Here is a 12,075-nt window from a genome sequence, read left to right as displayed (position 1 = left end):
CTAAAAGTTAACGGTGTCTGGATTTCAAATTCTGATATGTCTGCTTTGAATTGGTATGATCGGCAAATCAAACTGAAGCATGTGCTAAATTCTTGGAAATCAAGAAATCTCACTTATGCCGGTAAGACAACTCTTCTGAACTCTGTTGCTTTGCCACTCTTTTTCTATATTGCTCCTCTCTTCCCCTGCCCCCTTCCAATTAGGAAGTCAATCATGGCCGATATCCTTGGGTTTTTTTGGGGAGGACGCAAAGAACACGTCCGAAGAGATGTGATCTGCTTACCGAAGGAAAAGGGTGGTTGGGGCCTATCACATCTGCCCTCAAAAGCTATGTCACTTCTTCTGAAAAGCATAAAAATCTCTTTTCAGACTAAACCTTGCAACCTTTATTTCACAGCATACTGTGCCTCTGAACTCAGACGCTATCTTCCTCACCTTTGGTCTAATTCTAGTCCTCACTTTGAATCGTGCCCAGTTTGGTACAAAACAACAACTGAATTGGTTAAACAGATCATGAGGAAAAGCCCAAGCATCAACTGGGAGACATCATCAACTAGAGAATTGTCCGATCACCTCTCCAGAAATACGGTAATCTACCCAAAGGTCGTGGGAGAAAACCCGAACCTTGACTGGCCTTTGATTTGGCATCGTATGCACTCGTGTATTCTGGAAAACAATATGATCTGTCTGTCCTGGAAAATTGTTCACCGTGCTGTCGTTACAACATCAGTAATGCACAAATGGGGATATGTTTCATGTTCCAAATGCCCACGTGCGACCTGTACTTCCCCTGAAACTATGATTCACATGTTCATCACCTGCCACCTTGCCGCTTTCTTGTGGTCTTGGCTGGATAATTTGTTCTTTAAATGGTTCAATATTATATCTCCTTGTGATCTGAACTTAATTTTCTATAGCATATCTGATGCGTCACCTTCATCCTTTCCATCGAGTACAGCACTCTATTTGATTAACATCGTCAAATTGCACATCTGGAAGTCTCGATGCAAATCGGCATTTGAAAATATTCATCTTTCTCAGGACCAACTATTGCAACAAGTAAAGATCTCCATTAAAACACGTTTGAAAACTGATTTTCACCGTTTGGCAAGACCAGATTTCTTCTTCAGATGGGGTCCTGTCGTCCAAAAAACACAGACTGGGTATGCCGCCATTTTGTCATGAATTTGTCTTGTAACCACTATTCTATGCCTGATCTATTCAACTTTTCGAGTTAACTTTTCTCGATACATCCCTCCAAGTACAACACATTTGTTCCCTAAATATTTATTTTCAGCAGGAGTTTTACAGTAGGGAGGATCGTACCCTCTTGTGGCGAGAACTGGTGAGACCAGCCTGCTAGTAGGAGGCTCCTGCAGTTCATTTGTATATGTTTGATCCTCTGCACATCTGTTTCAAGATAAGTTAAATTGATTTTTCCTACAAACTAAAAATCGCCTTTTACTAAAGATTTCCGTGCAGAGGAACAACTAATGAGTCTATAATCAAATTTTTGATAACCCCGCTCAATTGCGGGGCGATAAATAAACAAATATTAGAAATAATTGAATCGGCAACCTGAATATGTACGATATTCAGATGACCAAATCTTTCAGTATCCAAATTTCGACGATGGCCAGGCTCTATGGGGCGGGTTTACAACAGACGGGCAGGTTTCATGACTGTCTAATCAGGCCCGGGTATGCTTGGGCAAAATTCAACATCGCCGTTTTTTGTTTGTTTGTTTTTTTCATTTTTATTTCACAGATTACTTCCAATTGGCGGATCTTTGTGGCCGGGCACTGACCTTCTGTAGAAATTTACACTTTGGTTTGATAGCTCATCAAATTCGCACGAGTTGCGCCCTCTACCAGCGGATACAGGGATATGTTGAAGTAGCTGTCGACTGAAAGGGCAAGTTATTAAAAAAATCATGAAGGTAAACTATTAAGTACATTGTTGACTATCAACAGTTTGTACTGACTGGCAGCTAAACTTTGAAGTGCTATATGCTAAAACAATGTTACAATCATACTGGACATTATGCCGAAAAGAAATCTAAGATTAATTATAATATCCGAAATGACGAGACGGTTTTCACTTTGAACAACATTGTTACAGTATCGTCGCTATAGAGCGCGACTTAAACGTTTATTGGTCAGAAAGCAGGGGCAAATTATGTATTTCTCATATTCAAGGCAGCGTTCCTCATAATGTATTTTGTATAACATAATTATTTGTCTAGCCTTTAATAACAAACCACCTAAGTTTCTGTAAGAAATTACACATAGTACACAAAATCGAAAGATATTTGTTTTCCCACTTTACTCACCTTATCCGAAGTTGTGGTCACTGAAACGTATGTATTACACCACAACCATATGTCGAATTAACTCTGGTTTTTCTGCAGGCCGCATAAATCTTTCGCCTTTTACTAAAGATTTCCGTGCAGAGGAACAACTAATGAGTCTATAATCAAATTTTTGATAACCCCGCTCAATTGCGGGGCGATAAATAAACAAATATTAGAAATAATTGAATCGGCAACCTGAATATGTACGATATTCAGATGACCAAATCTTTCAGTATCCAAATTTCGACGATGGCCAGGCTCTATGGGGCGGGTTTACAACAGACGGGCAGGTTTCATGACTGTCTAATCAGGCCCGGGTATGCTTGGGCAAAATTCAACATCGCCGTTTTTTGTTTGTTTGTTTTTTTCATTTTTATTTCACAGATTACTTCCAATTGGCGGATCTTTGTGGCCGGGCACTGACCTTCTGTAGAAATTTACACTTTGGTTTGATAGCTCATCAAATTCGCACGAGTTGCGCCCTCTACCAGCGGATACAGGGATATGTTGAAGTAGCTGTCGACTGAAAGGGCAAGTTATTAAAAAAATCATGAAGGTAAACTATTAATTACATTGTTGACTATCAACAGTTTGTACTGACTGGCAGCTAAACTTTGAAGTGCTATATGCTAAAACAATGTTACAATCATACTGGACATTATGCCGAAAAGAAATCTAAGATTAATTATAATATCCGAAATGACGAGACGGTTTTCACTTTGAACAACATTGTTACAGTATCGTCGCTATAGAGCGCGACTTAAACGTTTATTGGTCAGAAAGCAGGGGCAAATTATGTATTTCTCATATTCAAGGCAGCGTTCCTCATAATGTATTTTGTATAACATAATTATTTGTCTAGCCTTTAATAACAAACCACCTAAGTTTCTGTAAGAAATTACACATAGTACACAAAATCGAAAGATATTTGTTTTCCCACTTTACTCACCTTATCCGAAGTTGTGGTCACTGAAACGTATGTATTACACCACAACCATATGTCGAATTAACTCTGGTTTTTCTGCAGGCCGCATAAATCTTTCGCCTTTTACTAAAGATTTCCGTGCAGAGGAACAACTAATGAGTCTATAATCAAATTTTTGATAACCCCGCTCAATTGCGGGGCGATAAATAAACAAATATTAGAAATAATTGAATCGGCAACCTGAATATGTACGATATTCAGATGACCAAATCTTTCAGTATCCAAATTTCGACGATGGCCAGGCTCTATCGGGCGGGTTTACAACAGACGGGCAGGTTTCATGACTGTCTAATCAGGCCCGGGTATGCTTGGGCAAAATTCAACATCGCCGTTTTTTGTTTGTTTGTTTTTTTAATTTTTATTTCACAGATTACTTCCAATTGGCGGATCTTTGTGGCCGGGCACTGACCTTCTGTAGAAATTTACACTTTGGTTTGATAGCTCATCAAATTCGCACGAGTTGCGCCCTCTACCAGCGGATACAGGGATATGTTGAAGTAGCTGTCGACTGAAAGGGCAAGTTATTAAAAAAATCATGAAGGTAAACTATTAATTACATTGTTGACTATCAACAGTTTGTACTGACTGGCAGCTAAACTTTGAAGTGCTATATGCTAAAACAATGTTACAATCATACTGGACATTATGCCGAAAAGAAATCTAAGATTAATTATAATATCCGAAATGACGAGACGGTTTTCACTTTGAACAACATTGTTACAGTATCGTCGCTATAGAGCGCGACTTAAACGTTTATTGGTCAGAAAGCAGGGGCAAATTATGTATTTCTCATATTCAAGGCAGCGTTCCTCATAATGTATTTTGTATAACATAATTATTTGTCTAGCCTTTAATAACAAACCACCTAAGTTTCTGTAAGAAATTACACATAGTACACAAAATCGAAAGATATTTGTTTTCCCACTTTACTCACCTTATCCGAAGTTGTGGTCACTGAAACGTATGTATTACACCACAACCATATGTCGAATTAACTCTGGTTTTTCTGCAGGCTGCATAAATCTTTCGCCTTTTACTAAAGATTTCCGTGCAGAGGAACAACTAATGAGTCTATAATCAAATTTTTGATAACCCCGCTCAATTGCGGGGCGATAAATAAACAAATATTAGAAATAATTGAATCGGCAACCTGAATATGTACGATATTCAGATGACCAAATCTTTCAGTATCCAAATTTCGACGATGGCCAGGCTCTATCGGGCGGGTTTACAACAGACGGGCAGGTTTCATGACTGTCTAATCAGGCCCGGGTATGCTTGGGCAAAATTCAACATCGCCGTTTTTTGTTTGTTTGTTTTTTTCATTTTTATTTCACAGATTACTTCCAATTGGCGGATCTTTGTGGCCGGGCACTGACCTTCTGTAGAAATTTACACTTTGGTTTGATAGCTCATCAAATTCGCACGAGTTGCGCCCTCTACCAGCGGATACAGGGATATGTTGAAGTAGCTGTCGACTGAAAGGGCAAGTTATTAAAAAAATCATGAAGGTAAACTATTAATTACATTGTTGACTATCAACAGTTTGTACTGACTGGCAGCTAAACTTTGAAGTGCTATATGCTAAAACAATGTTACAATCATACTGGACATTATGCCGAAAAGAAATCTAAGATTAATTATAATATCCGAAATGACGAGACGGTTTTCACTTTGAACAACATTGTTACAGTATCGTCGCTATAGAGCGCGACTTAAACGTTTATTGGTCAGAAAGCAGGGGCAAATTATGTATTTCTCATATTCAAGGCAGCGTTCCTCATAATGTATTTTGTATAACATAATTATTTGTCTAGCCTTTAATAACAAACCACCTAAGTTTCTGTAAGAAATTACACATAGTACACAAAATCGAAAGATATTTGTTTTCCCACTTTACTCACCTTATCCGAAGTTGTGGTCACTGAAACGTATGTATTACACCACAACCATATGTCGAATTAACTCTGGTTTTTCTGCAGGCCGCATAAATCTTTCGCCTTTTACTAAAGATTTCCGTGCAGAGGAACAACTAATGAGTCTATAATCAAATTTTTGATAACCCCGCTCAATTGTGGGGCGATAAATAAACAAATATTAGAAATAATTGAATCGGCAACCTGAATATGTACGATATTCAGATGACCAAATCTTTCAGTATCCAAATTTCGACGATGGCCAGGCTCTATCGGGCGGGTTTACAACAGACGGGCAGGTTTCATGACTGTCTAATCAGGCCCGGGTATGCTTGGGCAAAATTCAACATCGCCGTTTTTTGTTTGTTTGTTTTTTTCATTTTTATTTCACAGATTACTTCCAATTGGCGGATCTTTGTGGCCGGGCACTGACCTTCTGTAGAAATTTACACTTTGGTTTGATAGCTCATCAAATTCGCACGAGTTGCGCCCTCTACCAGCGGATACAGGGATATGTTGAAGTAGCTGTCGACTGAAAGGGCAAGTTATTAAAAAAATCATGAAGGTAAACTATTAATTACATTGTTGACTATCAACAGTTTGTACTGACTGGCAGCTAAACTTTGAAGTGCTATATGCTAAAACAATGTTACAATCATACTGGACATTATGCCGAAAAGAAATCTAAGATTAATTATAATATCCGAAATGACGAGACGGTTTTCACTTTGAACAACATTGTTACAGTATCGTCGCTATAAAGCGCGACTTAAACGTTTATTGGTCAGAAAGCAGGGGCAAATTATGTATTTCTCATATTCAAGGCAGCGTTCCTCATAATGTATTTTGTATAACATAATTATTTGTCTAGCCTTTAATAACAAACCACCTAAGTTTCTGTAAGAAATTACACATAGTACACAAAATCGAAAGATATTTGTTTTCCCACTTTACTCACCTTATCCGAAGTTGTGGTCACTGAAACGTATGTATTACACCACAACCATATGTCGAATTAACTCTGGTTTTTCTGCAGGCCGCATAAATATTTCGCCTTTTACTAAAGATTTCCGTGCAGAGGAACAACTAATGAGTCTATAATCAAATTTTTGATAACCCCGCTCAATTGCGGGGCGATAAATAAACAAATATTAGAAATAATTGAATCGGCAACCTGAATATGTACGATATTCAGATGACCAAATCTTTCAGTATCCAAATTTCGACGATGGCCAGGCTCTATCGGGCGGGTTTACAACAGACGGGCAGGTTTCATGACTGTCTAATCAGGCCCGGGTATGCTTGGGCAAAATTCAACATCGCCGTTTTTTGTTTGTTTGTTTTTTTCATTTTTATTTCACAGATTACTTCCAATTGGCGGATCTTTGTGGCCGGGCACTGACCTTCTGTAGAAATTTACACTTTGGTTTGATAGCTCATCAAATTCGCACGAGTTGCGCCCTCTACCAGCGGATACAGGGATATGTTGAAGTAGCTGTCGACTGAAAGGGCAAGTTATTAAAAAAATCATGAAGGTAAACTATTAATTACATTGTTGACTATCAACAGTTTGTACTGACTGGCAGCTAAACTTTGAAGTGCTATATGCTAAAACAATGTTACAATCATACTGGACATTATGCCGAAAAGAAATCTAAGATTAATTATAATATCCGAAATGACGAGACGGTTTTCACTTTGAACAACATTGTTACAGTATCGTCGCTATAGAGCGCGACTTAAACGTTTATTGGTCAGAAAGCAGGGGCAAATTATGTATTTCTCATATTCAAGGCAGCGTTCCTCATAATGTATTTTGTATAACATAATTATTTGTCTAGCCTTTAATAACAAACCACCTAAGTTTCTGTAAGAAATTACACATAGTACACAAAATCGAAAGATATTTGTTTTCCCACTTTACTCACCTTATCCGAAATTGTGGTCACTGAAACGTATGTATTACACCACAACCATATGTCGAATTAACTCTGGTTTTTCTGCAGGCCGCATAAATCTTTCGCCTTTTACTAAAGATTTCCGTGCAGAGGAACAACTAATGAGTCTATAATCAAATTTTTGATAACCCCGCTCAATTGCGGGGCGATAAATAAACAAATATTAGAAATAATTGAATCGGCAACCTGAATATGTACGATATTCAGATGACCAAATCTTTCAGTATCCAAATTTCGACGATGGCCAGGCTCTATCGGGCGGGTTTACAACAGACGGGCAGGTTTCATGACTGTCTAATCAGGCCCGGGTATGCTTGGGCAAAATTCAACATCGCCGTTTTTTGTTTGTTTGTTTTTTTTCATTTTTATTTCACAGATTACTTCCAATTGGCGGATCTTTGTGGCCGGGCACTGACCTTCTGTAGAAATTTACACTTTGGTTTGATAGCTCATCAAATTCGCACGAGTTGCGCCCTCTACCAGCGGATACAGGGATATGTTGAAGTAGCTGTCGACTGAAAGGGCAAGTTATTAAAAAAATCATGAAGGTAAACTATTAATTACATTGTTGACTATCAACAGTTTGTACTGACTGGCAGCTAAACTTTGAAGTGCTATATGCTAAAACAATGTTACAATCATACTGGACATTATGCCGAAAAGAAATCTAAGATTAATTATAATATCCGAAATGACGAGACGGTTTTCACTTTGAACAACATTGTTACAGTATCGTCGCTATAGAGCGCGACTTAAACGTTTATTGGTCAGAAAGCAGGGGCAAATTATGTATTTCTCATATTCAAGGCAGCGTTCCTCATAATGTATTTTGTATAACATAATTATTTGTCTAGCCTTTAATAACAAACCACCTAAGTTTCTGTAAGAAATTACACATAGTACACAAAATCGAAAGATATTTGTTTTCCCACTTTACTCACCTTATCCGAAATTGTGGTCACTGAAACGTATGTATTACACCACAACCATATGTCGAATTAACTCTGGTTTTTCTGCAGGCCGCATAAATCTTTCGCCTTTTACTAAAGATTTCCGTGCAGAGGAACAACTAATGAGTCTATAATCAAATTTTTGATAACCCCGCTCAATTGCGGGGCGATAAATAAACAAATATTAGAAATAATTGAATCGGCAACCTGAATATGTACGATATTCAGATGACCAAATCTTTCAGTATCCAAATTTCGACGATGGCCAGGCTCTATCGGGCGGGTTTACAACAGACGGGCAGGTTTCATGACTGTCTAATCAGGCCCGGGTATGCTTGGGCAAAATTCAACATCGCCGTTTTTTGTTTGTTTGTTTTTTTCATTTTTATTTCACAGATTACTTCCAATTGGCGGATCTTTGTGGCCGGGCACTGACCTTCTGTAGAAATTTACACTTTGGTTTGATAGCTCATCAAATTCGCACGAGTTGCGCCCTCTACCAGCGGATACAGGGATATGTTGAAGTAGCTGTCGACTGAAAGGGCAAGTTATTAAAAAAATCATGAAGGTAAACTATTAATTACATTGTTGACTATCAACAGTTTGTACTGACTGGCAGCTAAACTTTGAAGTGCTATATGCTAAAACAATGTTACAATCATACTGGACATTATGCCGAAAAGAAATCTAAGATTAATTATAATATCCGAAATGACGAGACGGTTTTCACTTTGAACAACATTGTTACAGTATCGTCGCTATAGAGCGTGACTTAAACGTTTATTGGTCAGAAAGCAGGGGCAAATTATGTATTTCTCATATTCAAGGCAGCGTTCCTCATAATGTATTTTGTATAACATAATTATTTGTCTAGCCTTTAATAACAAACCACCTAAGTTTCTGTAAGAAATTACACATAGTACACAAAATCGAAAGATATTTGTTTTCCCACTTTACTCACCTTATCCGAAGTTGTGGTCACTGAAACGTATGTATTACACCACAACCATATGTCGAATTAACTCTGGTTTTTCTGCAGGCCGCATAAATCTTTCGCCTTTTACTAAAGATTTCCGTGCAGAGGAACAACTAATGAGTCTATAATCAAATTTTTGATAACCCCGCTCAATTGCGGGGCGATAAATAAACAAATATTAGAAATAATTGAATCGGCAACCTGAATATGTACGATATTCAGATGACCAAATCTTTCAGTATCCAAATTTCGACGATGGCCAGGCTCTATCGGGCGGGTTTACAACAGACGGGCAGGTTTCATGACTGTCTAATCAGGCCCGGGTATGCTTGGGCAAAATTCAACATCGCCGTTTTTTGTTTGTTTGTTTTTTTCATTTTTATTTCACAGATTACTTCCAATTGGCGGATCTTTGTGGCCGGGCACTGACCTTCTGTAGAAATTTACACTTTGGTTTGATAGCTCATCAAATTCGCACGAGTTGCGCCCTCTACCAGCGGATACAGGGATATGTTGAAGTAGCTGTCGACTGAAAGGGCAAGTTATTAAAAAAATCATGAAGGTAAACTATTAATTACATTGTTGACTATCAACAGTTTGTACTGACTGGCAGCTAAACTTTGAAGTGCTATATGCTAAAACAATGTTACAATCATACTGGACATTATGCCGAAAAGAAATCTAAGATTAATTATAATATCCGAAATGACGAGACGGTTTTCACTTTGAACAACATTGTTACAGTATCGTCGCTATAGAGCGCGACTTAAACGTTTATTGGTCAGAAAGCAGGGGCAAATTATGTATTTCTCATATTCAAGGCAGCGTTCCTCATAATGTATTTTGTATAACATAATTATTTGTCTAGCCTTTAATAACAAACCACCTAAGTTTCTGTAAGAAATTACACATAGTACACAAAATCGAAAGATATTTGTTTTCCCACTTTACTCACCTTATCCGAAGTTGTGGTCACTGAAACGTATGTATTACACCACAACCATATGTCGAATTAACTCTGTTTTTTCTGCAGGCCGCATAAATCTTTCGCCTTTTACTAAAGATTTCCGTGCAGAGGAACAACTAATGAGTCTATAATCAAATTTTTGATAACCCCGCTCAATTGCGGGGCGATAAATAAACAAATATTAGAAATAATTGAATCGGCAACCTGAATATGTACGATATTCAGATGACCAAATCTTTCAGTATCCAAATTTCGACGATGGCCAGGCTCTATCGGGCGGGTTTACAACAGACGGGCAGGTTTCATGACTGTCTAATCAGGCCCGGGTATGCTTGGGCAAAATTCAACATCGCCGTTTTTTGTTTGTTTGTTTTTTTCATTTTTATTTCACAGATTACTTCCAATTGGCGGATCTTTGTGGCCGGGCACTGACCTTCTGTAGAAATTTACACTTTGGTTTGATAGCTCATCAAATTCGCACGAGTTGCGCCCTCTACCAGCGGATACAGGGATATGTTGAAGTAGCTGTCGACTGAAAGGGCAAGTTATTAAAAAAATCATGAAGGTAAACTATTAATTACATTGTTGACTATCAACAGTTTGTACTGACTGGCAGCTAAACTTTGAAGTGCTATATGCTAAAACAATGTTACAATCATACTGGACATTATGCCGAAAAGAAATCTAAGATTAATTATAATATCCGAAATGACGAGACGGTTTTCACTTTGAACAACATTGTTACAGTATCGTCGCTATAGAGCGCGACTTAAACGTGTATTGGTCAGAAAGCAGGGGCAAATTATGTATTTCTCATATTCAAGGCAGCGTTCCTCATAATGTATTTTGTATAACATAATTATTTGTCTAGCCTTTAATAACAAACCACCTAAGTTTCTGTAAGAAATTACACATAGTACACAAAATCGAAAGATATTTGTTTTCCCACTTTACTCACCTTATCCGAAGTTGTGGTCACTGAAACGTATGTATTACACCACAACCATATGTCGAATTAACTCTGGTTTTTCTGCAGGCCGCATAAATCTTTCGCCTTTTACTAAAGATTTCCGTGCAGAGGAACAACTAATGAGTCTATAATCAAATTTTTGATAACCCCGCTCAATTGCGGGGCGATAAATAAACAAATATTAGAAATAATTGAATCGGCAACCTGAATATGTACGATATTCAGATGACCAAATCTTTCAGTATCCAAATTTCGACGATGGCCAGGCTCTATCGGGCGGGTTTACAACAGACGGGCAGGTTTCATGACTGTCTAATCAGGCCCGGGTATGCTTGGGCAAAATTCAACATCGCCGTTTTTTGTTTGTTTGTTTTTTTCATTTTTATTTCACAGATTACTTCCAATTGGCGGATCTTTGTGGCCGGGCACTGACCTTCTGTAGAAATTTACACTTTGGTTTGATAGCTCATCAAATTCGCACGAGTTGCGCCCTCTACCAGCGGATACAGGGATATGTTGAAGTAGCTGTCGACTGAAAGGGCAAGTTATTAAAAAAATCATGAAGGTAAACTATTAATTACATTGTTGACTATCAACAGTTTGTACTGACTGGCAGCTAAACTTTGAAGTGCTATATGCTAAAACAATGTTACAATCATACTGGACATTATGCCGAAAAGAAATCTAAGATTAATTATAATATCCAAAATGACGAGACGGTTTTCACTTTGAACAACATTGTTACAGTATCGTCGCTATAGAGCGCGACTTAAACGTTTATTGGTCAGAAAGCAGGGGCAAATTATGTATTTCTCATATTCAAGGCAGCGTTCCTCATAATGTATTTTGTATAACATAATTATTTGTCTAGCCTTTAATAACAAACCACCTAAGTTTCTGTAAGAAATTACACATAGTACACAAAATCGAAAGATATTTGTTTTCCCACTTTACTCACCTTATCCGAAGTTGTGGTCACTGAAACGTATGTATTACACCA

General features: G+C 37.9%; 11 non-coding genes across 11 annotated transcripts; all 11 read left to right on the top strand.

The window, feature by feature from the left end:
- The first annotated feature begins 1,426 nt into the window (after positions 1-1,426).
- Positions 1,427-1,540, top strand: LOC146729334 (U5 spliceosomal RNA). The gene has a single exon (XR_014928516.1). It is a non-coding gene; the product is annotated as a U5 spliceosomal RNA (small nuclear RNA).
- Positions 1,541-2,390: 850 nt separating this feature from the next.
- Positions 2,391-2,510, top strand: LOC144361834 (U5 spliceosomal RNA). Its single transcript, XR_013422486.2, has one exon. It is a non-coding gene; the product is annotated as a U5 spliceosomal RNA (small nuclear RNA).
- An 850-nt stretch (positions 2,511-3,360) lies between these two features.
- LOC146729333 (U5 spliceosomal RNA) lies at positions 3,361-3,480 on the top strand. The gene has a single exon (XR_014928426.1). It is a non-coding gene; the product is annotated as a U5 spliceosomal RNA (small nuclear RNA).
- Positions 3,481-4,330: 850 nt separating this feature from the next.
- On the top strand, positions 4,331-4,450 carry LOC144361833 (U5 spliceosomal RNA). The gene has a single exon (XR_013422485.2). It is a non-coding gene; the product is annotated as a U5 spliceosomal RNA (small nuclear RNA).
- An 850-nt stretch (positions 4,451-5,300) lies between these two features.
- Positions 5,301-5,420, top strand: LOC144361832 (U5 spliceosomal RNA). Its single transcript, XR_013422484.2, has one exon. It is a non-coding gene; the product is annotated as a U5 spliceosomal RNA (small nuclear RNA).
- Positions 5,421-6,270: 850 nt separating this feature from the next.
- On the top strand, positions 6,271-6,390 carry LOC144361831 (U5 spliceosomal RNA). Its single transcript, XR_013422483.2, has one exon. It is a non-coding gene; the product is annotated as a U5 spliceosomal RNA (small nuclear RNA).
- An 850-nt stretch (positions 6,391-7,240) lies between these two features.
- On the top strand, positions 7,241-7,360 carry LOC144353412 (U5 spliceosomal RNA). Its single transcript, XR_014928425.1, has one exon. It is a non-coding gene; the product is annotated as a U5 spliceosomal RNA (small nuclear RNA).
- An 851-nt stretch (positions 7,361-8,211) lies between these two features.
- On the top strand, positions 8,212-8,331 carry LOC144361838 (U5 spliceosomal RNA). Its single transcript, XR_013422490.2, has one exon. It is a non-coding gene; the product is annotated as a U5 spliceosomal RNA (small nuclear RNA).
- Positions 8,332-9,181: 850 nt separating this feature from the next.
- LOC144361837 (U5 spliceosomal RNA) lies at positions 9,182-9,301 on the top strand. Its single transcript, XR_013422489.2, has one exon. It is a non-coding gene; the product is annotated as a U5 spliceosomal RNA (small nuclear RNA).
- Positions 9,302-10,151: 850 nt separating this feature from the next.
- On the top strand, positions 10,152-10,271 carry LOC144361840 (U5 spliceosomal RNA). The gene has a single exon (XR_013422492.2). It is a non-coding gene; the product is annotated as a U5 spliceosomal RNA (small nuclear RNA).
- An 850-nt stretch (positions 10,272-11,121) lies between these two features.
- LOC144361824 (U5 spliceosomal RNA) lies at positions 11,122-11,241 on the top strand. The gene has a single exon (XR_013422476.2). It is a non-coding gene; the product is annotated as a U5 spliceosomal RNA (small nuclear RNA).
- The last annotated feature ends 834 nt before the right edge of the window (positions 11,242-12,075 follow it).

The sequence above is a fragment of the Saccoglossus kowalevskii genome, chromosome 22, assembly GCF_978046115.1.
Source record: "Saccoglossus kowalevskii chromosome 22, keSacKowa6.1, whole genome shotgun sequence".
Lineage (NCBI taxonomy): Eukaryota > Metazoa > Hemichordata > Enteropneusta > Harrimaniidae > Saccoglossus > Saccoglossus kowalevskii.
This window is presented reverse-complemented; position numbering and strand designations above follow the sequence as displayed.